Below are 27,643 nucleotides of genomic sequence, written 5' to 3' on the forward strand. Positions count from 1 at the left end.
TCCAATTTGATAGTGCAATACTATCAACTAAGTCTTCCTCCCTAGATCTCTAAATCAGAAGCAGTTTATTTTCTCTGATTATCAAAAGGTATACAATTGTGATGAGACAATATGTATTTATAGAGTTAGGGAGGGGACTTAGCTACAAAACCCTAGTTGGCCGGGGCACGCTCATCAAAGGCTTCAGTCAACTAGAAAAGCCCACACTTCTGCTTCACCTAGACTTTACTCACAGATGCTAAGCCCATTAACAATTGATCACCAACAACATGGGCTAACACAGCAAAGAACTATCCAATCAACCCAAGTTTTAATAAAACCAATAAAATTTAATGTAAGCCCAAATAAAAGTCTAACATTCTCCCACTTGGGCTACATTGATTTTAATACATATATATTATATATCAAAATAATTTTGTTTGAAAAACGACTCATGGGTTGAACAACAAGAAAACATTTGTGGCCACTTTAAAAACTGATAGTTCTCTGATAGCATCTCAACATACCGGTCCAATTCAACCTTTGATAATGAACTATGACAGTCATATTATTTTTAGCTCAACAAAAGAGATTCATAATCACAAATACCAAAGTATTAAATCGACATGGTCAATAAGTCTAGTAGTGTGGTAAGGAATTATGTTCAACATGTGATCAATTTAAAATAACATAATATCCTTATCAGTCCTCAATTTCACTGATACCGTGATGCTTAATAAATAAGCCAGTGAAATTAAACATACACCACTTAAAATAAGTAAGTGTCACTAAACTTGCTTAAAGAATTAAGCCAACAACATATCATTGTCAATAAGCAAATAAATTTAAAAGACAATGATCACAACAATATGAACCACATGCTTTCAATTCAATCATTCTCGAGAATATAACAAAACATAATTGAAAACATATCCATTCAATAATAAAAAATATTGAAACATAAAATGTAGTTCATAACTTTATTCAGAAAATTATAAATAATAATTTCTAAAAATAAACAGAAAACAAAACTCCCACTAACCCAAAAGATCAAAAGATTCTAAAATGCCCATATTAACAACATGTTTATTAAACAGCACGGCACTTAACCCTTTGGTTAGAGGATCAGCTAACATCGACTCGGTCTTGCAATTTTCAATGACAATGTCTCCTTTCTTGACCAAGTCTCTGACAGTGAGATACTTTATTTCCATGTGTTTAGAAGCACTACTAATCTTGTTATTCTTTGAAAAGAAAACAGCAGCATTATTATCACAATAGATTAGCATAGGTGTGGAAATAGAATCAACCACTCGTATCTCCGAAATAAAATTCTTCAGCCACAAAGCTTGCAAAGATGCCCCATAACATGCAACAAACTCAGCATACATAGTAGATGATGTGATCAAAGTCTGTTTGACACTCTTCCAAGAAATAGCGACTCGCCAAGGTGAAAATATAGCCAGAAGTTGACTTTAAATCATCTACACAACCACCAAAATCTGAATCTGAATAACCAACAACTCGAAGATTGTCAACCTGCTTATACACAAGCATAAAACTCTTCGTTCTTTGCAAATATCTCAAAACTTTCTTGGCTGCAACCCAATGATCAAGGCCAGGATCAGATAAATATCTCCCAAGAACATTTACTACGAAAGCTATGTCAGGTCGAGTGCAAACTCCGAGCATACATCAAACTCCCTACTACACTTGCATAAGGGATGTTCTTCATTGCTCCTCTTTCCAAGTCGTTCTTAGGACATTGCTGCTTAGTGAACTTGTCCCCTTTCAGAATAGGAACAGAACCAGCTTTACACAAATCCATGTTGAACCTTTTGAGCACACGATTAATGTAAGCTTCTTAAGATAAGCCAAGAACTTTTCGATTCCTGTCACGATGGATCTCAATCCCCAAAACATAGGATGCCTCTCCAAGATCTTTCATATCAAAATTGGAAGACAGAAAATTTTTGGTCTCATTTAGGAGTGACAAATCACTGCTGGCAAGTAAAATGTCATCTACATAAAGAACAAGAAAAATATAACGACTCCCACTGATCTTCATATAAATACACTGATCAAACTTGTTCTCTACGAAACCAAACGATGTCACAACCTTGTCAAACTTCAAGTACCACTGGCGAGATGCCTGTTTGAGACCATAAATGGATCGTTTCAACTTGCAAACCAAGTGTTCTTTTCCATTCTCCTTGTAGCCTTCAGGTTGAGACATATAGACTTCCTCATTCAATTCTCCATTCGTAAAAGCGGTTTTAACATCCATTTGATGCCACTCTAAATCAAAATGCGCAACTAAGGCCATAATAATTCTGAATGAATCTTTAGTGGAAACAGGTGAGAAAGTTTCAGTGTAATCAATACCTTCTCTTTGAGTAAAGCCTTTAGCCACTAAACGCGCTTTAAACCTTTCAATCTGTCCCTTTTTATCCCTTTTAGCCTTTAAAATCCACTTACAACCTATTGGTTTAAAACCATCAGGTAATAAAACTAGCTCCCATACACCATTTTTCTTCATGGAGTCGATCTCATCATCCGTAGCTGCTAACCATTTTGAAGATTGTGGACTATTAAATGCTTCACTAAAAGTGACAGGATCCACAAAATGATCAATATCATATTCTCCTTCTCCAAGATAAACAAAATTATCATGACACTTTGTTGACTTCTTTTGTCTCTGAGATCTTCTTAGAGGAGGTACTTCTGGAATAACTTCTCTTTGTTGATCATTGTTTTGAATAACATCTTCCACAACTGGAATTTCTTCAATAACCGGATTCTCATTAACAATAGGAGCTTCATCATTAATAGGCCCTTCATCAATAATAGGACCTTCATCATCTTCGATATCGGGAGCAATATATTCATCAACAATGGGAGCATTACCAACTGGAGTAGGATGGAGACTACTGTTATCATCTCTTGAAAATGACATAGGAATACAAATTCCTTTAGAGGACTCCCCCATTTCAAGAGATGTTGAAGGAATTTTTTCAGCAACATCAAATTCCAGAAATTTAGCAGTCTGAGATTCAACAATTCGCGTACCACGAGTAGGACAGTAAAAGCGATAGCCTTTTGAGCGCATTGGATAACCAATGAAATAACAGCGATTTGTTCTCGGATCTAACTTTTTCAAATTAGGATCATAAATCTTTACTTCAGCTGGACAACCCCATACTCGAAGATGATTAAGACTAGGCTTCCGCCCAGTCCATAACTCAAAAGGGGTCTTGGGAACAGATTTACTGGGAACACGATTTAAAATATAAGTTGCAGTCATAAGTGCTTCACCCCATAAAAACTCTGGAAGATTTGTTCTACTCGTCATACTTCTAACCATATCCATGAGAGTGCGATTTCTCCTTTCAGCAACGCCATTTTGCTCAGGTGAACCAGGCATAGTGTATTGAGCAACTATACCATTTTCTTGTAAGTACTCTGCAAAAAGCCCCATGTGTTGTCCAGATTCTGTATAACGACCATAATATTCTCCTCCACGATCAGAATGAACAACTTTGATGACTCTTCCTAATTGTTTCTCAACCTCATTTCGAAAAATTTTGAGTTTATCAAGGGCGTCAGATTTTTCTTTAATTAAATAGGTGAATCCATAACGAGAAAAAATCATCGATAAAAGTGATAAAATACTTGTTTCTGCACAACGTGGTGGAATAAGGACCACTGATGTCTGTGTGGATAATTTCCAATAAAGATTGACTGCGGTTTGCAGTCTTCTTTCTTGTTTTAGTCAGTTTTCCACGAGTACAATCAACACAAGTATCCCAATCAGAAGCATCAAGAGGAGGAAGTATTTCAGATTTAATTAAACGATCAACCCTTTCTCTGGAAATATGACCCAATCTTTTGTGCCATAACAATAAGGATGTTTCCTTAATATGAGGTCTTTTACCCACAGTATTCACAACATTAAAAGAGGAATCTAAAGGAGCCAATGACAACTTGTAAAGACCATCAGAATAAAAACAATTTCCAATAATTCGAGAGTCAAGCATAATGTCAACATTATCATTTGCAAAATGAAAAGAATATCCTTGTTTAACCAAAAGCGGAAGCGAAACTAAATTCAATTGAAGAGCTCCTAACATCCACCATTGCTTCTGTCGGTTCTGCAATGCCGCAATATCAACAAATGTGGCTGATCGGAGAGAAAAGGAAAGGATGGAAGAACTTCAAATAGCCACTGTTGCAACAGCCACTGTTGCTTCCGTCGGCTCCGTAATGCAACAATCTAACGATTGTGGCTGATCTGAAAGGAAATGAAAGAAAAGGACTTTTGTGAAGTGGTAAGGTGCAGGTATAACTAGCAATGATAAATCTAATATCATCATAACTGTTAAGCAAAAATTTCACATTTAACATATTAAAATAAATGCAAAACACAATTTCACCTATGCTGAATTTATAGCATAAGAGTTTATTAATTTAAGTTCGACCCATCCAAGATTATAAAAATAATCTCTTAATTACAATCCTTTTATTTAAAGGAAATACCCTTTGATTCCAATTACAATGACATTAAATAATTAAAATAAATTTGGGAAATTTGGGGTAAATTTGGAATTGCAGCTGAACTCAGTCAATTTAATTAACCGAGCTGCCTACATACCTTCTTTGTGAAGGATCAAGCCACTTGTAGTTCAGAATGCGGTATTTTAGAATTTGGATATAAGAATTCCGGTAGATGACCACTTTCAGGAATCATTTGCTATTTTGAAAATTTGGAAAAATTCCTAGGTGTATGACCTTTTATGGAATTTTGAGAGTTATGTTTTATACCATTTTGCGGTATCGGGGACTGCACTTAGTCTTAGCAACTAAGTTGCCTACGTATCCTTTTATAGGAATCAAGTCAAACGTAGTTCCGATAGCGTTATTTTGTATCTTCGATAACTTTGATATTTTAAGGTAAATAACCTCATTTGAGATTTTTGAGGTAGATGATCTCATTTGGGATTTGATGAGATGAATGACCTCATTTGAGATTTTGAGGATTTGTGATTGTACCTAATCTTAGCAATTAGGTTGCCTACGTATCCTTTTGAAAGGAATCAAATCGAACGTAGTTCATAAGCATTTAATCTTTTTATGAGGTGAATGATCTCTTTTTCTTTGGAATGCCATTTAATTTGTCATGGCTTTGAATTTTAGTGCACTTTTTAATTTTTCGGTAAAATTACCATTTTTGAGATTTTTGTGAGATTAATGACCTCTTTGAAATTTGGTGAGGTAAGTGACCTCTTTAATATTCCAATATTAATTTTGGTGAGCTCATTTGGAATTTTGTGCCATTTTGTATGGCTTTAGAATTTCACCACTTTATTTTGTGATGAAATTCAGTTTTGCAATCTTTTTATTATCTTTAGAAATAAAAAGATTATTTGACTGATATTTAATTATCTATTCCAAAATTTAAGGAATAATAATTTATCTATTTCATATCCAATAATATCTCAAATATAATTTTGGCAGTTAAAATTTAAGATATTATGTGATATAATATTATCATTTTTAATTTCCTATTCCCAATTGAATTATAAGGAAAGTATTATATGATATATAATCGGAGCCCAAAAAAAATTTGTTAACCGCTGAGACAGTGAAAAAAGTAGTCGATTGGCTCCATAAATCTCTATACACAGTAAGTATTGCTTCAAGAAGTTGAAGTTGGACTTGTACAATTGACTTTTGCAAGCCACATATATACCGCGTATATATGTAAACTGTACTTATTTTAACAACATATTCACACTTATATCTATATATATACATATTGTGTGAATTTTCTGTGAGAAACAAACAAGACAGTGACTACTCCATGTACCCTGATATACATACATGTATATAATATATACATGATTTCACATTGGTCTAATTACCTTTTTTTCCTTTTCTTTTTTTTGTTTTCTTTATATAAAATATATTTTAGAGTTAGGATCTCAACATATATTCTGATGTATGTTCTTCTTTTTTTTTTTGTTACTCAGATATATATATATATATTTTTCAATTGCTACGAAAACGAAAAAGGTATACCAAGTGAATCATTCATAAGTTTGCGCTCACTGTATATCTTATTACCCTCTCTTCTTTTACAGGGATTAACATATACATATTTAATCATTTTCTAGAGAAAATTTGAAGCACTTTGATTCAATCGAGGGTAAACAACTGAAGCAGAATTAATTAATTTTTTTTTTGGCTCATTGTAATTTTCGTGAGGTACCTTATTCAATTTAGGTATTTATTTTTTTGAAACGATCCTCACATTGTAAAAATTTTAACAGCATAACACCATGAAGATTTGTATTATTCTCTTCGATTATATATCACATATTGACTTATTTTCTGAAGTCTAGTGAATCGAAGAGAATGATAGAAATCAATAATGAAATTGACAGCATAAAAAATATTAGTCTTTTCCTTTCCCTTTGATTATATATCACATCAACTTATTTTCTGAAGTTTAGTGAATCAAAGGAGATTGGAATGACTATTTGCAGTAAACAAAAATAAAGAAAAAGAAGAAAGAGAGGTAGATCCATTTATGGATCTTTGCTTACCCTTGTAGAGCTTGAAAAATCACTTGGGATAATGCAGTTTTTTTTCTCTTCTCACTTCTCTCAGATTTCTTTTCTCTCTGTTTCTGCTCTTACGTATCAATTGCCAAAGATATTTTTTTCAAAACCCTTTTCTCCCCCTTTTCTTTTTTAACCGTTCCCCATTTAACCGTTCCCCACCCTCTCTCTCTTTATATCCCAATTTTTTATTATTATTTTTTTGTTGATAAAGTTCACTTAATCGTGAAAGTGGTGGAGGTGGAGAAAATATCTCCTTAATTTTCTCTTCCTTTTTTGACTGACCCATTCCTATAATAATAATAATAATAATAATAATTATTGTTATTAAAATTTTATCGTTCAACAGATGCCCCCTCAAGCAAGTGCGTGTCATTTATGTAAACGTACCTTGCTTGAGAATTTTTTAACATACTGATTTTTTTTTCTTTTTTGCAGCATGTCTACGTTTGGGGCTCTAGGCTCTCAGAGAGCTCCTGATGAATTCGGGAAAGAGGTCAATATCGGGCCGCGTTATCCTCGCTCTATGTCATTGACAGAGATTCAGGCGTCTAATAACCACCAAGATCCTATTTCTCTTTTCAAGATCGAGGGTGTCAGTTCAGGAGACTTAAGATACCATTCTTCTGATGATGATAACGCTGTTCACCATGTCAGGGGTTATGGTGCCATTTTTCAGGCAAATGTCTTAGGAGATGTTGATAATAAAGATGATGGGGATTTGACTTACCGGGTGGACGAAGATTTCTTTCCGTGTCTTTACCGTTTCTTGAAAGATAAGAAAGTGCATAACGATTTTGTCTTTCGGGGGCGAGCCGGTTTTATGAGGTGTCTCATTGAATGGACTGATCAAGTATTACTTCAACACTCAGGTGTCTTAAATAAGGCCGGGATTTATGGTGCTGTTTCTGTATCCCAGTACCCCTTTTTATGGGTTTTTCATGTTTGGCGGGCTTTTTCAGAACTGTGGGGCCCTCTGTCCAACACCTTCCATCATAGTAGTGGCGAAATGGGTATTTCTTTGTATGACTTGAAGGTTATCGGTGGTTTGCCCATTTTAGGAGTTCCTTATGAAGAATTTATCCCTCTTAATGAGAAACTGGTGAGCGGTGATCCATGCTATTCCACTACCGCAGAGCTTTTAAGAATCCACGCTCGCCTTTGTGATTACTTAAAGAGCAGGGATATATATAGCCGTTCTAAAGGTATGGATGTCTCCTGGAAGCAATGGATTGAGTTCTTTTACAGGGATCTAATTGTCTTTGAAGGAGTAAAAATGGACCCGAAGGCTAAGACTCCAAGAAAAGTTAGCCAGCAGAATACTAATGAAGGTTATGATCTACATTCTATTCTTTTGAATGTAACAAAGGAGGGTAGTCTTGCAGCATTCTTGTCCTTATGGCTAAGCCGTTTCGTTTTTCCTGCTCCCGGTCAAAATATGAGGCCTGAATCTTTTTATATGGCTTCGGTAATGGCGCATGGGGTCAGAGTTTCACTTGCACCTTCTGTTTTGGGCTATATATATCATGCTTTATATAATTCTGCATTACATTGTCAAGAGCGAGGTGAATGTTTCTTACCCATGCATTATGTGTTGGGGTGGTTAGCTGAGCATTTTCGTGATCTTTATCGTGGTTGGGATCTCATTCCCGATTCACCTCATTTGAGTAAGTATGCTGGGATTCAAGCTAGGCATCATACTTTGAATAGGGCTCGACATATTTTAAGGGCGGAAGATTATGTTATACATCGACCATATTATTTTCCTTCAGAGGAAAATCATGACTGTTTGGATAATGAAGATCTGTCTGACGAAAAATTTGAATTGTTAATGTCGATGCGCTCTGCTTTGTTACCCGTTAGAGTTGGCAAGGATATATACATGGAACCTTATTATCCCAACAGATTTGCTCGTCAATTTGGTTTTGACCAAGGTGTTCCTTCAGAGAACTTTTGTTTGAGTATCCCTAGGAGGATGCAATGTGGAATAGAAGATCTAGCCAACGCTTGGAATTTGATTTTAAGGAGGAATACCAACATTCGCTTTCATATACCTAAGATGACTCGTATGGGTCAATGTACATGGTGGTATTGTCGTTGGTGGGTGAGGAGTAGTCTTCCGTACCTAGGGAGGTCTGTCAAGAAGATTCATAAAGAATTGAAACAACCCTATGAAGAGGAAGAGTCGAAATATGTGATCCAAGACATTCGCGAAATTTACTCCACCCTTGATGAGGTTTTTGTGAGATGTTCTCCTCAAGATCATGAGTTTACTGGTGCCAACTACGCTGTCTCTAGCGCCAACCATGCTATCTCTAGCGCCAACCATGCTGTCTCTAGCGCCAACCATGCTGATACTGAATCAAACATTGGCTCAGAGAATGACCATTCTTTTGACCCATATTTCAAACGGACGAAGCGTGCAAAGCATGACGAGTCTAGTCATATTGAATCCTTCCCACTTGCTCATAGTGTAGAGATGCCACCATCTGATACTCGCTTTGACGCTTCAAGCTCTAAAGATGAAGAACTTGTTGATTTTGATGGGTCTGATGGTTATGCCGATAATAGATTTGACAGTGAGGCATTACCTGAAGAGGCAATTGATTCACCAGAACCCGTTATTTCATCATTAGTTGTTATTTCCTCTGATCAACCTGTTCCTTTACCAGATCCAATGTTGGCAATGTCAGCTTCAACAATCACCAACTCCGATTCGAGTGAACACATTAAGAGGTTTGTGATTGAATGCATGAAAGACATTCATCGTTTGTTATCTTCTCCTTTGACAACAACAGACGTCTCAAAACATTGTGCGGACGTGGGTGTGCAACTTGACGTGTTGAGTACCCTTTGCGGGCATTATAAATGTGGCTTAGCAGAGGTTGCATGGTTCACCGACAATGTTAATGACTTGCTCAAAACTCAAGAAAAGTTTCTCGCTTCTGCTCAAGTTGTTGAGAATGCCCTTAGTCTTGATGAATCTCTTATCACAGATCTTCTTCGTCGTGATAAGGATAATTTGGCAGCTATAGATCATTTGTCCATATCTGTTACTAACAAGACAAAGGATTTTGAAGATTTTAAAGCAAAGGAAGCCGAGATTATTGCGGCAGAACTAGCCATACAACAGCGACGAGCTGAGTTCGAAGCTGAAAAAGCATCATTTGAAGTAGATCTTTCTAGTCTCAATGATTCCTTGAAGGAGCAACGACATCTCGCTGAGGAGATAGATCAGTCAAAGAACCAAGCTAATGTGGAAAAATTCCATGAAGCTGAGAGAGCGAAAGCAACACTCAAGATTCAAGAAGAAGAATTCCAGCGGAGACTCGGCGCTTTGACTTTATTTCTCCAGATGGACTGAAGATCTTACAACTTTGCTTCTAAAACTTTTTAGCTTTAGTTTTAGTTTTTGTTAGCCTTTTTTTTTGTTTATTAGCCTTGAGGACTAATAGTATTTTGTCATTTAGACCTTTTAGAATTTTGATTCCTGTGTTAGGAGGAATAAAGAATATTTATTTATTTATTTTTTTTTTTTGTGTGGCTGCATCCAATTTTTGTTCAGATTGCCTACGTACCCTTTTAAGGGATCAAGCCGTTCGTAGTTCTTTACAATTTTTTTTTTTTTTTGAGGAGATAATTTTTTTATTTTGTGTGGCTGGACCTAGTTATAAACTAGATTGCCTACGTACCCGGAGTGGGATCAAGCCTTACGTAGTTCATTGCACACTCGTTTTTTTTTTAAGTGCACTGTCTACACCATGGGTAAATACCTTTTTGTTTAAGCGTAGAACTTTTTGATGAACTTCCCATTAACACACGGATAAATGCGTCGGCCTTCTGAATTTGAAAGTTCATATGCCCCTCTTAGGAAGACCTTAGTAACAACATAAGGTCCTTCCCATTTTGCCTCAAATTTGCCTTTCATCCTTCTAGTTATGACAATTGGTCGTTTCACAGTAAGCACTAGGTCTCCAACCGAAAAAGATCGAAATTTAATTTTCTTGTTGAATGCCCCAGCTACCTGGGCTTGGTAAATTTCGAGCTTTTGTTGAATAGCAAGCCGCTTTTCATCTAATGCTTCAAGCTCGGCTAGACGGACTTGTACATTTTCATCTGGGTTTGTTAGTTGAGTAGCAATTCTTAATGAAGGTATTTGTACCTCCAAAGGTAACACTGCCTCAGACCCAAACACCAAGTTATAAGGTGTACAACCAGTCGCAGTCCTCACAGTGGTTCTATAAGCCCACAAAGCTTCTAGGAGGCGTTCATGCCAATCCCTCTTATTCTTTGTTGCGGTTTTCTTCATGATTTTGCATAACACTTTGTTAAATGCTTCTGCTTGACCATTTGAAGACGGGTTGTAACTAGCTGAGAAACTGTGCTTGAATTTGTACTTGTTCATCAACTTGACCATTGCCTTACATTTGAAATAAAGGGCATTGTCAGAGATAATTTTTGAAGGAGCCCCGTATCGATAAATTACGTGGGTCCTTATAAAATCAGCGACGTCTTCTGCCCGTACTTCTTTTAGTGGCACGGCTTCGGCCCATTTAGAGAAGTAATCTGTGATGGCCAAAATATACTTATGGGCTTTGGAAGAGGGTGGCGTAAAAGGACCAATGACGTCCATTCCCCAGGTTTCGAAAGGCCATGACAGTATAGAAGGATGGAGTGGTTGAGGGGGTTGATGGATGAAATCTCCATGTAATTGGCATAACTTACAACATTTAGCAAAATTAATTGCATCTTGAACCATAGTAGGCCAATAGTAACCCAACCGCTTTAATTGAGCTGACAATTTTGGGCCAGCTTGATGGGCGCCACATGTACCAGCATGAGTCTCTTGAAGTGCATGTGCCGCTTCTTCTATCGAGAGGCATCTCAATAATATCCCATCGAATGAACGCTTGTACAGTGTGTCATTAAAGACCACAAATCGAGGCGCTCTTCTTCTTACATCCACTCTTTTCTTCAAGTCTTCTGGCAAGACTCCTTTTTGGATGTAGTCTTTGATTGGCTGACGCCAGTCATTTTCATTTGCACTATCCAGGAAAGTTATCAAGTTGACTGTATTTTCTTCTTCAACTCTTTCCGTAGATTGGGATAATACATGGCGTTCCCCTATGGTAATTTGAATATCCCTTTCTTCAGGAAGTGTTAGTGATGCAGCTAAATTAGCCAAGGCATCAGCTTTACCATTTTTTGATCTGGGGATGTGATTTAGAGTTATATCTTGAAATTGGCCAAGCAAATATTTAGCTTTTTCGTGATAAGGGACTAAATTTTCATGCTTGACGGCAAATTCACCACTCATTTGTTTAATAACCAAAAGAGAATCGCCAAATACCTCTAATGATTGTATTTTCATTTCGAGTGCAACTTCGAGGCCGATAACTAATGCTTCATATTCTGTTACATTATTTGTGCATATAGCTAGAATATGGAAAGAATAAGGTATCAGGCCTCCTGACGGTGTCACAAAGACAATTCCCGCACCTGCCCCACTACTTCTTGCTGCCCCATCAAAATATAATTGCCACGATGAAGTATCAACTGTGAAGACTTCTTCGTCCGGGAGATTTTCTCGCAACTCCATATCATCTGGAATTGGGTGTGCTGCCAGAAAATCAGCCAAAGCTTGTCCTTTTATTGCTTTTTGCGGGACAAAGTTAATTTCAAATTCTGACAACATCATGGACCATTTGGCAAGTCTTCCAGACAACACGGGCTTGGATAGGATATATCTTAGCGGGTCAGCTTTTGACACTAAAGTCACAGGATGTGAGAGCAAATAGTGTCGTAGTTTTGTGACGGCAAAAATTAAAGCCAAACATACTTTCTCAATTGGAGGGTAGTTTTGTTCTGCCCCTACTAAAGTTCTGCTTAAATAGTAAAGAGCAACTTCTTTTCCCTCCTCATTATTTTGCGCTAGCATGGCTCCCAAGGAGCGGTCGAGTGAAGTGATATATAATATCAATGGCTTTCCTAAGATTGGAGCTCTCAACACTGGTGGGTGCAACAGGTACTTTTTAATACTTTCAAAAGCATTCTGACATGCCTCATCCCAAATGAATGGGACATTTTTCTGCATCAATCTCGAAAAAGGTTGACATCTACCAGACAGGTTTGAGATGAATCTTCGAATATACGCAAGTTTTCCCTGTAGTCCACGTAGTTGACGTAAATTACGCGGGGGAGGCATTTCCAAAATTGCTTTGATCTTTGCGGGGTCGATTTCAATTCCTCGATGTCTGACAATAAACCCGAGGAACTTTCCCGATGTTACCCCAAATGCACATTTTAAAGGATTCATCTTGAGATTGTGTTGCCTGAGCCTGTCAAAGACTCGTTTTAAATCATCAAGATGATTTGTCCTTTCTTTTGTTTTGACCACTAGATCGTCGACATAACATTCGACAGTATTGTGCATCATGTCTTCAAAAATTGTGGTCATTGCTCTTTGGTAGGTTGCCCCTGCATTCTTGAGGCCAAATGGCATAACTGTATAACAAAATATGCCTTTTGGTGTCCGAAAAGCAGTGAGCTCTTCGTCCTCGTGTGCCATTTTGATTTGGTTGTACCCAGAAAATCCATCCATGAATGATAAGGCATCAAAACCAGTGGTAGCGTCTATCAATAACTCAGTGATGGGGAGTGGGAATTCATCTTTTGGGCAAGCCCGATTAAGATCTCGGTAATCCACGCATATGCGGAGTTGCCCGTTTTTCTTCATCACAATGACGATGTTTGCAAGCCAAGTAGGATACTGAACTTCCCGAATAAACCAGCAGTCTCTTAACTTGTCAATTTCTGCCTCGACTTTGGGAAGTAATTCTGGTCGAATCCTTCTTTGAGATTGTTTAACAGGGGTAGCGTCTTTTGGTACTGCCAACCTGTGCACAACAACCTTTCGGTTCAACCCCGGCATGTCACGGTATAACCAAGCAAATACATCTTTGTTCTCGCGAAGGATTGTATGTACTGTGGTAACTCTTCTTCAGATAATAAAGCACTGACAAACACGGGCTTTGGATCATCCTCGGTCCCGAGATTGATCTATACTAAGTCATCCACAGTTGCTTGTCCTCCATCTTCGAATTCCTGAGGTGCTGGTTGAAAGATGTCTATAAAATCTTCCGAAGGGTTTGAGCTTGAGCCTTCATCTTCTACGGTCAAGCTTTCTTCGAAAGAGAGGTAATTGACTTGAGCAAAATTTTCTCCATCTTCTTGTGTTTCATGCCCCCGAATAGTAATTCTCAAAGATTTCTTCTGTTTTGGCATCCACTGTTTTTGCTTTTTAGTCCCCTTTGACTGTGGAGCACTTGGGAAAACAAGCCTTTCGAATGCGGACACTCGTGGGGTGGATGTGCTTGGTTCAAGTCTATCAAATACTGAGACCCGCGGGGAAGGTGTAGGAACATCGTCGCTGTGAAACATTTTTTGTTCCTCCTCTGTTAACTCATCTGGTTCAAAAGAAGCTTTTAAACAATCACTATTTTGATGGATTGTGACTCCTTTTTGCTTCTTAAAATGAACAATTTTCTTCGTTGTTTTGAAGGTTTTCGAAGTTACAGAAGTGGAGGACGCTTTATTGAAAGTAATGACTCTTTTATTTTTCTTGCTATCTTTACCAAAGGAAACTGAAATTTGCATTTTACCCTTGGGTAGTGACTGATCGATTTTCCTTAGTGGTAAAGTAAAGCTTGTCATCAGGGCTGTCATCGAATCTTCGATCGGTGTCAACGCTTTTTGCCCTACTCCTCGTTGACTTTTAGGGATATACTTAAAGGTTCGTTTTTGGTTAGATACCTTCAAGTTCTCCTCTTTGGACTGAGGAGATTTCACCAGCGATAGTCGCTTAATTTGTGGAGAGTTTTGTATGACTGAGTTTTCGTGATGTTTGCTCTCCTCAGGTTTCCCTTTTAAGATGGTGACATTAGCTGGCTTGTAAAATTTTGCATCGGCATAATTCACTTGTTCCCCGTAAAAGGGATTCGGGTCTGCATTGACACTTTTGACTTTGCCTTCCTTGCAAAACTTAAAGCATTGGTGGAGTGTTGAAGGAATGACTCCATATTCATGAAGCCATGGTCGCCCTAATAATACATTGTAGGATGTATCTGAATCGATGACATGAAATAAGGCTTCAGAATTTAACTCGCCTATTTCAATTTTTAGTGTGATACTTCCCCTTACTTTTTCTCTAGCTTGGTTAAAACCTTGAATAGTCAATGATGATGGAGACAATTGGCGTGGGTGTAACCCGACATCTCTCAAGGTTTTTAAGGGGAGTACATTCACAGCCGATCCACAATCCAACATGATGCGGCTCACGCGATTATCAGCAACCATACCCGTCACGTACAGAGGTCGATTATGTAAGGCAGCTCCCAACTGACGATCTTTATCATCGAAAGTTATGCATGCCATACAAGAGGTATGCGTCTCAAGTGATATAGGTTTCATTGGCTCTATTTTCTCCGTATAAAATTCAGGACTTGTCAATGCGACAACAAGTGCATTTCTATGCTCAGGAGACATTTGCAGTGCATCGTAAACGCTTAAAAGAGCAGGGATGCGTTTTAGATGAGCCAATATGTCATATTTTGCTCGCGTCATCTCATCTTCACCAGTGTTTTTACATCTTCGATTGTCATTGGTGGATTCTTGGTTGGCCGAAGATGAAGGCTTTTGAAGGTCTTGTTTAGCTTTTTCAAGCTCTTTCGCCTCTTTTTCCTTCTTTGCAAAAATTTTCCGCTGCATATCTTGCAAGGTAATTTCATCTACCTCTTTTTCCCTTTCAGGTGAGGTAAATTCAGGATCTTCTTTCGTTAAAGTCATGTAGCAATCCGACACACTGTCATTACAACTAGCTGCCTTGTCCCGTAACTCTTTTGGTAAAAACTCCTCCAGAGTTACTAGATTTCGTTTTGGTTGTTCGAGTTCGTTTCTTTTGGAAACGGCCTTTTGCTTGCCGATCCTTTTCTTACTCTTTTGATCCTTTATATCTGGTCTACTCCGAAATTTGACTCCGGAGCTTCCAGATGACTTCCGAGATGGAATTTTTGCCGTTTTTTTCCGAGTACATGTTTGCCATGTACTTTCTCAATCCTCTTCACTATCATACCAGTCCTCCCAAATTTCTAAATTAGGCTCTGTCATGAGCTCATATAACGTAGGAATATTTGGGTTTCCTGGCCTTGGCATGTCTGAGTAGGCTTGGACTATTGTAACTTCCTTGTTGACTTCAAATGCCACGGAAATTATGTCCCTTTGTGTGGGATCATTTGGTATTTGGTCATTCTCGGTTAAGGAAGTTGTATTTGTTATCGCTTTCCCGAGAGAAGAGTCAATCTCAATCTCTTTTCTCTTGATCATGCCTTCGATAATGTTTTTGAGGATGTAGCAATCCGACAATGGGTGACTCACAATTTGGTGGTACCGACAATAATTTGGATCATTTTTCATGCCAACCTCGTTGGGTCGTTTTGGCTCGGGGAGTCGTATTGCCTTAGCTTTTAACAACTCATCGAAAATTTGGTCGACATCATCATCGTCGAATGAATACTTAACTTCTTTCCTTTCTTTGAGAGTTAATTTCTTTTGCGGCTCCCGTGCCTTCCCTTTATCTTTGTTGCCGGTATTGACAAAAGTTGCCATTGATTCTCCCTTCTTGAATGGCTTTTTATTTTCGAATCTCGGTGAAGGTTTGCCACCCCTTTGTCGAGAAATTTGTATCTCAACATTGCAAGCCTTCGAGACGAGCTCATTAAAAGTTTTGGGTTCTGCTGTGCCCACAAAAGTTGCCACCTCAGGGTTGAGGTTTTTGGTGCACATTGAAACCGCCGCTTGTTCCGATATCCTTTCTGGATATTGGAGATTGAGATTTCTCCACCTGGTTATGAACTCATTAGCACTTTCACTAATTCGTTGCTTTGTTTCCACCAGGTCATGGAGACTTATGGTCTTCTTTGAGCTCACGAATTGTGCCAGGAAAGCTTTTTGCATGTCATCCCAAGTAGTTATCGATCCTGCAGGTAACTGAGTATACCAGGTGAATGCTGCCTCTTTTAGAGATTGCACAAATTGCCGGATCAATAGTGCATCTGATTGGGCAGATTCACCACATGCAGAGGTGAAATAGGCCAAATGCTCATGAGGAGAACCATTAATTCCATCAAACTTTTCAAACTTTTGTCTGATGTAGTTTGGTGGAAATGGAATTTGATCATAGTAAGCCGGGTATGGCTTATGATATCCAAGAATAGGCATTGTTGCAGCTTGATATTCCCGAATACCCTCCATGATAAGAGCCTTCAGGTCCTGCTGAGGTTGGGCACCAGCTAGTGGTGGTTGCACACCTTGTGGTGGCGGTTGTGTGTTGCCTACAGGCGGCATGGAGGACGAGGATTGTTGCCCAATCTCACTCTCCTTTTGTCTCATATTAACTTGAGATGAGATAATTCTGTTGAGAGTCGGGCTACTTCTTCGTCCCTCTCAGCTAATAACCTTTGCAGTTCCTGAATCTTCTCTTCATTACTGATTGTCCCAGTTACTAACACTGGCATATTTTTATCATTGCCAATGGTTAGTGCTTCAAACTGAGTAATGAGATCAGCAGACACCCCCTCACTGTGTTCAATATGGGGAGTGTCTTCTAAAGAGTGTCCAGATGTACACCCTTCTTCCTGAACTTTTTGAAAAGAGGGATTCATTGATTCCTGCATGGCACGAGCTTTCGATCGAGTTACAGGGCCCGTGTAGGAGGTAAGCTTAGCAGTTGAGGTGACCCTTGTTGGTCGGTAGCCCTGGAGAAACATCTAGTCACCATGTTCTCTTCGGAATGCGTTAGGGCTTGCTTAGGGAACCCTTACACTATCGCTTCTAGCCTTCTTTGGGAAGGAGAACGGCGTCCTACACCCTTCATCTAATAAAGGGCGTTCATTGATCTCAGCAGATGGCCCCTGTTGACCTTGGCGGTTGACAGAGATTACGATCGGAGGCCTAATCGGGGTGCCTCCTACTAATTCCCTCATTTCAAGAGGGTTTGGTGAAGGTGAAGTGTTTGTCCCCCTCCTCCCTTTTGTCGCCTTCCTACCTCTCCGAGGTTGAGAAGTCGGTGTTGCCTCAGTTTCCTCCGCAGAGGTAACCATCACTGAGACGGTAGTGGGCAAGAGAATAGGAACAGATCCAATCAAGATACGCTCCCATTCCTGGATCATTACGGGGGAGCCAGTCTTCGTTGGCCTCCCTTCGGTCTTGGCAACCTTTGCTGCAGACCTTTTCACTGCCCGGGCTTGCCTCTTTTTAAAGCCCTTTGCTGCCTTGCCTCTTAAGGCCTGTGCAGTCTTAGTGATGTTTTTCACACCTTTCCCTCTTCCAGCCTTTTTAGCTGGTGTAGGTGTCTTCACATTCTTTATTGGTTCGGGCACCCTGCATGAAATGGGTGCTCGGTCAATAGAGAATGCTGCCAAAAAGCGGCTCTTTTTCCCTCCTTGGGCAGAAGAGGTTGTTGGTAACTTGTGGAAGTAAACCGTGACTTGTGGTGCCATTTTTTCCTGAAAACAGTAAACATGATTAGCACCATAAAGTTAAAGTTGAATAGTAGTAATCATATTTGGAGACGAAAAGGAGAATGGGTCCCACCGGGCGTGCCAAAAATTATGTTAAGCAAAAATTTCACATTTAACATATTAAAATAAATGCAAAACACAATTTCACCTATGCTGAATTTATAGCATAAGAGTTTATTAATTTAAGTTCGACCCATCCAAGATTATAAGAATAATCTCTTAATTACAATCCTTTTATTTAAAGGAAATACCCTTTGATTCCAATTACAATGACATTAAATAATTAAAATAAATTTGGGAAATTTGGGGTAAATTTGGAATTGCAGCTGAACTCAGTCAATTTAATTAACCGAGCTGCCTACATACCTTCTTTGTGAAGGATCAAGCCACTTGTAGTTCAGAATGCGGTATTTTAGAATTTGGATATAAGAATTCCGCTAGATGACCACTTTCAGGAATCATTTGCTATTTTGAAAATTTGGAAAAATTCCTAGGTGTATGACCTTTTATGGAATTTTGAGAGTTATGTTTTATACCATTTTGCGGTATCGGGGACTGCACTTAGTCTTAGCAACTAAGTTGCCTACGTATCCTTTTATAGGAATCAAGTCAAACGTAGTTCCGATAGCGTTATTTTGTATCTTCGATAACTTTGATATTTTAAGGTAAATAACCTCATTTGAGATTTTTGAGGTAGATGATCTCATTTGGGATTTGATGAGATGAATGACCTCATTTGAGATTTTGAGGATTTGTGATTGTACCTAATCTTAGCAATTAGGTTGCCTACGTATCCTTTTGAAAGGAATCAAATCGAACGTAGTTCATAAGCATTTAATCTTTTTATGAGGTGAATGATCTCTTTTTCTTTGGAATGCCATTTAATTTGTCATGGCTTTGAATTTTAGTGCACTTTTTAATTTTTAGGTAAAATTACCATTTTTGAGATTTTTGTGAGATTAATGACCTCTTTGAAATTTGGTGAGGTAAGTGACCTCTTTAATATTCCAATATTAATTTTGGTGAGCTCATTTGGAATTTTGTGCCATTTTGTATGGCTTTAGAATTTCACCACTTTATTTTGTGATGAAATTCAGTTTTGCAATCTTTTTATTATCTTTAGAAATAAAAAGATTATTTGACTGATATTTAATTATCTATTCCAAAATTTAAGGAATAATAATTTATCTATTTCATATCCAATAATATCTCAAATATAATTTTGGCAGTTAAAATTTAAGATATTATGTGATATAATATTATCATTTTTAATTTCCTATTCCCAATTGAATTATAAGGAAAGTATTATATGATATATAATCGGAGCCCAAAAAAAATTTGTTAACCGCTGAGACAGTGAAAAAAGTAGTCGATTGGCTCCATAAATCTCTATACACAGTAAGTATTGCTTCAAGAAGTTGAAGTTGGACTTGTACAATTGACTTTTGCAAGCCACATATATACCGCGTATATATGTAAACTGTACTTATTTTAACAACATATTCACACTTATATATATATATATACATATTGTGTGAATTTTCTGTGAGAAACAAACAAGACAGTGACTACTCCATGTACCCTGACATACATACATGTATATAATATATACATGATTTCACATTGGTCTAATTACCTTTTTTTCCTTTTCTTTTTTTTGTTTTCTTTATATAAAATATATTTTAGAGTTAGGATCTCAACATATATTCTGATGTATGTTCTTCTTTTTTTTTTTTTGATACTCAGATATATATTTTTTTAATTGCTAAGAAAACGAAAAAGGTATACCAAGTGAATCATTCATAAGTTTGCGCTCACTGTATATCTTATTACCCTCTCTTCTTTTATAGGGATTAACATATACATATTTAATCATTTTCTAGAGAAAATTTGAAGCACTTTGATTCAATCGAGGGTAAACAACTGAAGCAGAATTAATTATTTTTTTTTTTGGCTCATTGTAATTTTCGTGAGGTACCTTATTCAATTTAGGTATTTATTTTTTTGAAACGATCCTCACATTGTAAAAATTTTAACAGCATAACACCATGAAGATTTGTATTATTCTCTTCGATTATATATCACATATTGACTTATTTTCTGAAGTCTAGTGAATCGAAGAGAAGGATAGAAATCAATAATGAAATTGACAGCATAAAAAATATTAGTCTTTTCCTTTCCCTTTGATTATATATCACATCAACTTATTTTCTGAAGTTTAGTGAATCAAAGGAGATTGGAATGACTACTTGCAGTAAACAAAAATAAAGAAAAAGAAGAAAGAGAGGTAGATCCATTTATGGATCTTTGCTTACCCTTGTAGAGCTTGAAAAATCACTTGGGATAATGCAGTTTTTTTTCTCTTCTCACTTCTCTCAGATTTCTTTTCTCTCTGTTTCTGCTCTTACGTATCAATTACCAAAGATATTTTTTTCAAAACCCTTTTCTCCCCCTTTTCTTTTTTAACCGTTCCCCATTTAACCGTTCCCCACCCTCTCTCTCTTTATATCCCAATTTTTTATTATTATTTTTTTGTTGATAAAGTTCACTTAATCGTGAAAGTGGTGGAGGTGGAGAAAATATCTCCTTAATTTTCTCTTCCTTTTTTGACTGACCCATTCCTATAATAATAATAATTATTATTATTATTATTGTTATTAAAATTTTATCGTTCAACAGTAACAAAGAAATGTGATTTTAGAATTTGAGAAATTTATATATATACTTGAAGTATAATCGTACCCACACCACAATGCAAAAATGATTGAGGTTTAATTATCTTTATATTTGCATGTTTTAATGTATACTTATGTCTATCTTCTCATTCCTCTTTTACTAAGCCTTTATTTTATTTTTCAGAAAAATCTCTATTGATTCTTGTATAACAATGGATTGAAGATCTTTTGAAGAATGTACACATTTAGGTATTGCTTTAGCTTATCAAGCTTTACATTACACAAGAATTCATAATATTCATTTTATTTCTATGGTACACCTTAACTTTTTAGTTAAAATCACTTTCTTGTGTATTTAGATACTTGATTTAAATTATAACTTTCTATTTAAAACTTCCAAATCATAGTAACTCAATCCAAAAGTAATTTCTTTGGTTTTAAGCCATGATTATTTAGTTTTGCAGATTCTTTTATACTTCTAATGTGAGGAATACGAATAATAAAACCAGGAAAATATGGTAGATAAGAAGATGTCCACAGTTTAGTAGCTATTCCAAAGTTGTAAGGAAGACTTTGCCTCTGGTTAGATTGGGATTATTTCGCTTTATGAAGATATTTAAAGCCTTGGTTCTATTTTAGGGTATGTTTAATTCAGCCATTTCATCATTCAAAGTCCTAAATTAAGAGTTATGAATATATTTGTCAATGTGGATTTTATCTTCGGATTTGATGCTAGCATAAAAATTGATGTTTAATTTTTTTGGTTTGATAGTGGTTTCTACTTTTTTTTTTGGTTACATATTTTGATTAGGAATATTTAAATACATTTATGCTAAATATTTGGGTTGGACTATGATATTACTTTAAAAATAAAATAAAAATAGATTTTTCCTTTATTTTTACTTATAATAATAATAATAATAATAATAATAATAATAATAATAATAATAATAATAATAATATATTTCTGATCTTAGTTAGGTATCATCCCATTTCTGTAGGTATCCGTTCTTGCCTCTTTTTTTTGAAAACTGTTGTTGAACCTCTCTCTGAGTTCCTCTGCTTGTCGATCTTACTAAGAACAATACAGTTCGAAGTCTCACTATTACCTCACAATTCAATACTCATCTCAGTTCTCCACATGATCAAGGGGGTAATAGGACCACTCACTTTGCCATCGGCGAATTAAGTCTATGGTAAACAACTCACTCATTTACTCTCTCTATCGGTTTGGCTGCATACAAATCAATAAAATTCTTTCAAAAATATATATACATATATGTGCTTGAATTGAATTCATTAATTATTTTGAATCATCCAATACTAATAACCTACCAAGTTATAAACATAAATAAATATTCATGATTTTTGGTTTTGTTACATACACTCACATTTTTCTATAAGTTAGTTATTTAATTATTTTGTTCAATAGAAGCAATCAATCTAGAAGAGATTTTATTTAGTTGCGGTCAGTACAGTTAAATACAAGATTTTGCAAGTTTGGAATGAGCCTTAGAATTATCTGTTGGAAATTATTTTACCAAGATCTTAGATCTACTCACAAGTATGTTTATTAACACCCTAAATATGAACTTTCTAAAACGATGAAATAAACACATATAAAGTTTAGGAAATCTTACATTGGGTGCAGCGGAATATAATGACTCCTTCCGTTCAGATATTTAGCCATTGATTCCTTTCTGCAGCAGAGCATTATAAATATCTGAACCTGGATCTCTTTTTCTGAATCTTTGATGCTGAAACTCCTTCTTGCTGAAAGTCTTTCTTCACGATCTTCCTCACTATGATTGAGGTATCACTTGCTGTGTGTGGGCACTACTCATACACTAAGAATTTCGAAATTTCAATGAAGAAGAGAGAGAGAGTGGGTTCGGCCAAAGATAGGGAGAGAGAGAGGCTCAGTTTTTTCTGAATCAGAAGTGTCAGAAGAAAAGTGTAATTTTCCTGAAGCCTTCACTATCTATTTATAGCATTCCACTAGGGTTAGGTTTGAATTATTTGGCATTAAAATAATGAAAATATCAGAGGGAAAACCCTACAAAAGTGGCCGGCCCTATACATGTGGATTTGGGCCTCACTTTTTGCAATTTTGCAGTTTTACCTTTTCTGCATCTGATTTTCTCAAAAACGCCAATTTTCTAATTCAGCCATTTAAATGTCAATTCTAACTATTTAATAACTATAAATAATTATTAAATAATATTGTCATTTATCATATTTATTAATTGAACCATACAAATTATCATAATTAACAAATATGCCCCAAAACTCTTTCTTTACAATTTCGCCCTTACTTAGTGAAAAATTCACAAATAAACATAGTCTAATTTGAGAATTATAATTGATTAATCAAAACCAATTATATGAGTCTTACAAGCAATATTATCTCAACTAGTGCGGGGACCATGGGTCTATATAACCGAGCTTCCAATAAGTAGATCAAGAATTTAGCACTAAAATTCACTAACTTATTAATTCTTCGTTGAATCCACGCATAGAACTTAGAATTGCACTCTCAGTATATAGAATGCTCTATATGTTCCACCATATAGACACATCATTAGTTATCCATTGTTATAATCCTAATGTGATCAATGATCCTCTATATGAATGATCTACACTGTAAAGGGATTAGATTACCATTACACCCTACAATGTATTTATTCCTTAAAACACTTGACCCCGTATAAATGATATTTCAGCTTATGTGAAATGAGTACTCCACCATTTATGTTCGTTTGGTCAAGCTCGAAGGAGATCATCCTTTGCTTACTATTCGCCAGATAGAAGCTATAGATTCCATGTTTATGATAGCGCTCCCACTCAATTGCACTACCGTGTTCCCAAAATGTACGTATCACCCTGACCTAAAAGTAGGCTTAACTAACAAATCAAAGAACACGAATAGCCTTTCAAGATTGACCCTAATCATAACAGGATTAAGAACATTTGATCTAGGATCAACTAGGCGATATTGACTTGAATAGATATTACAGTAAGTTTAATAAATCTAAATCAAAGTTCAATATCGGTCCCTTCCGATGCATACTCCATGCATCTAACCTGAGCTTTACTTTAACCAATGCTCTGGAAAGAACATAGCACTTCTCCAAATGCAAGTAAACTCTGTTGTAGATTATCATATCAGTAAAACCCTATGTCTGATAAATCTAGGAAACTTTATTCACATAGTCATGTTTACTTTCCAATGTGTTGACGGCACAATAAACAAGATCAAGTATGTGAAAAGGGTTTCAGATGAATTTATACATTATGTACATATAATCATGAAATAAATCATGTGAATCATGCAACATTAAATGTTATTTCTGATCTATATCAATAAGTAAATCTGATTATATTGAAATGAGTTTTATTTAGGGCATAAAACCCAACAAACTCCCAATTGCACTAATATAAAACAAAAAATGCGTTTCAAATAATCTCAACACCTTGATATACAAATCAAGTGTAGTAGTAGTAAACTCCTCGTAATAGGATCTGAAAGGTTGAATTAAACACAACCTTTTCTCCACCATTACTCTTCCTTTAATCACAAAATCATTGATAATGTGAAATTCCTCTCTATATGTCTACTCTCTTGGGATACTGGATTCTATACCTTTGGCAACTACTTTTGGTTAATCAAGAAATTAACACTAGTAGTTTAAGGCAATTTAGAATGGTGCGAAAGATGTATAGAACTTTCCTTAGACTGAATAAGTACCTTTCCTGCAGCTTTAACATTCAGTCCCTTTCTGGTAGACCTAGAGACTTCAGATAGGTTTTTACACTTTTCCAAAATCACTATTCCACCTCCAGAGTAACCACCATCTTATCAGAAAGATTTACTAGCATAAAGGCAAATTTCGAAATTTGATATGGTGTAGTCTAAGAGTTTTAAACACACCCTTATAGACTAACATATAGTTCCTCTTCTTAATCTTAAGATTTACTTGATTGTCTTCCAATGTTCTTCTCCTGGATTAATCTGATACCTACTCATTACTCCCACTCAACAGCAGGTGTCTGGTCTAAGGCATACAAAAGCATATCTAAGACCTCTCACTGTTGATTTAAGAAATTCTTTCATGGCTTATCTTTTCTGGAATAGTTGAGACTTTTCCTTAGATAAATAAAATCTATGCCTAAGAAGTTGTGAAGCTTCTATAGATTGCCATTAGAAAGAAAATGCTTCAGCGTCTTACTAAAGTAAGTTGCTTGCATTAGAGTAAGTAATTACCAGGTATACCATAAGCCATAGGTTTAGATAAACTCAAACCTATAATACTAGGAACAAGAAGTTTGTTAAGTCCATAGAATAGACTTATTAACTAAAATTTCCTTTTATGTCCTTGTAATAGAAAACTTTAGGTTATTCCATGTGAATGGATTAAACCATAGTTCTATTGGCTTTCTTCTTAGTTTCTTATCTTGACAATCCATTACTTGTTTAAACTCACAATGGATTTTAATCACTAGTGTCTCCCAAGTCATAAGAAAGCGAGTTCCTAGAAACTCTCCCACTACGACAAGGTACCGTGAATTATGTCGAAGAAAACTAAATGGTATTGATCTCTTCGGTTGTGACAAGACAACAGAGGCAGTGAGATCATCATATGTTATATAAGATGATAGAAAACTTTCGGAATCAAGAAAAATGTCTCCTTTATTTGCTACTTGTTTTCAGACTTAGTCATTATCTTAGAAAAGTAGTATTTGTTTGAACAAACACTTTCTTATCTATTGACAATGGGATGGTCCACCCCTAATCACTTAGAATAGCTAACAAACCATGGTTAACAGTTCTAGCTTTTCTTAAGATTTTGATTAGGTCATCCATGAATCTAGTAATGATTTACATTAAGTATACAACCATTACATCATTTTGAAATTGTATTACCATAGAAGGAATTAGGCAACGACTAGTAACTAATCATCAACATGCAACTCGAAATTTCTGGGGAGGTAAGTTTGGATATAATTCAAAAATCAAATTAATGATCTTTGAACTGCATATCTACTAACTATTTCTCCACCCCTATCAGTTCGCAAGATCTTTAACCACTTACCTTAATGGTTTTAACCATTGCTAGAAATTAATGAAATTTTTCAAACATTTCAAATTTCTTGCTAAAAGGTATAATCTAGAGTTGTCGTTTTAAGAATACAACGAAAAACTCATATCCACCCCTGAATGTACATCCATCTGCGAATGAGATGAACTTCTTTCAGTGGATATAGGCATATTAACTCTTTGCAGAGATTGATCTTGTCAAATCCACTATGAACAAGATACAAATGCCATAGATTAATGAAAAATGTGGTTGAGTCTTTTGATGATTTAGGTATAGTTACATCAAAGAGTTCTTAGAATAGTGCAAGTGGATCTTGGTCACAGAATACCAAACTCATATTCCATACAGTTTGAATCCATTAATAGAAGATGGATATTAAACACTTGAGAAAGTGTAACTGTATTGTATTCTGGAATTAGAAATATAAGAAAATTTCTATTTGGAATCTAAAATTAAAGTCAAAGACTTAAATTTATACCAAATATAATGAGTAATTCTATCTTGGACCAGCACTACTAATACAAACTCTAAGTCAGATTTGCCCATACAAGTAGGAGATTTCTAAGATTGAGGATTTATATCAATTGGGAATAGAATTTCGGGATTATAATCATATGCGTCATTTAATTTCTTAAGAGAAAATATAATGACATGAAATGATTTATAGGCCATTCATCCAATAATATATTATTTAGCTAATTCGAAATGAATAAGCTAAGAGGAATTAGGATAATTTCTTTAATAAATAAGAATCCAACGATGCTTCGATTAGCGAGAGTCAAAGTAATCTTATTTATATAATCTTCTTGTTTCATATCGTAAATGTAACGCCCTAATGCTAAGGCACGCTACAGTGCTTTTTCAATTATTGTGCAATCTTTGCTAATCAAAGAAATTTCTCGAAAAACGTGTCAAATTAAAACTTTTGCTTTAAATATTAAACTTTGTAATATAATATAATATTTACAAATCCCGGGATCCCAATTTCAATCTTTTAAAAATTTACTATTTAAACTTTACATTTCAAAATACATAACTTCCAGGTTGCACAGCGACTTTCAAAATATAACTCCCAGATGTCCCGAGACCGAACACTCCAGGTCGCGCCGCTTGACATGTACAATCTCACCCGAGCTCAGGTTCATTCTTGTTCAGCCTTCGCCTTTCCTTTACCTACACATGGAAGCGAACCGTGAGTCAACGTACTCGCAAGAAATGCATATAACATACCATATAATTTCCGACCTGTAAATAGGCGCCCATACACCTATTTACAGAGCTTAACAGATGAGTATGAACGTTCAATACCAGAGTACAACCACTATACCACATACACATCGTACCTCACTGTACGAGTGTTGGTAGGGTTTATCCCGATCACTGAGTAACACTGAGTGATGTACCACACACCTTAGCATTTTCCCATGCTTGTGTTGGTATCACTGTATCGTACTCACAATCACAATAATCACTATACCAATGCACTCTATAACTTGTTCATACAAGTGTTGGTAGTGCTTAACATAATTCAAGCATGCATATATAAACACATATACACACATTCAGATAATCACATCATACATTATACACAGTTCTTACCTGTTTTCCGAATTCAAGTGTGTTGGCTGACCTGAACGGAATTCACGTGCTAGATGGATGCCCTAATCACAATAATTGCAACACAGATGAGTGAC

The 27,643-nt window shown here is 36.1% G+C and overlaps 1 long non-coding RNA gene across 3 annotated transcripts in view; it reads left to right on the forward strand.

Moving 5' to 3' along the window:
- The first annotated feature begins 4,092 nt into the window (after nucleotides 1–4,092).
- The window catches only part of LOC115697097 (uncharacterized), a 33,230-nt gene continuing 9,679 nt past the window's right edge, over nucleotides 4,093–27,643 (forward strand). Inside the window, exons 1-4 of one of the 3 annotated variants that reach the window (XR_004007880.2) lie at nucleotides 4,093–4,307; nucleotides 21,035–21,099; nucleotides 21,307–21,490; nucleotides 21,852–22,046. This is a non-coding gene — a long non-coding RNA (uncharacterized LOC115697097). The remainder of the gene's footprint in view (nucleotides 4,308–21,034; nucleotides 21,100–21,306; nucleotides 21,491–21,851; nucleotides 22,047–27,643) is intronic. The other 2 variants (XR_004007878.2, XR_004007879.2) reach the window with 2 other exon arrangements.

The sequence above is a fragment of the Cannabis sativa genome, chromosome 7 (genome assembly GCF_029168945.1).
Source record: "Cannabis sativa cultivar Pink pepper isolate KNU-18-1 chromosome 7, ASM2916894v1, whole genome shotgun sequence".
Lineage (NCBI taxonomy): Eukaryota > Viridiplantae > Streptophyta > Magnoliopsida > Rosales > Cannabaceae > Cannabis > Cannabis sativa.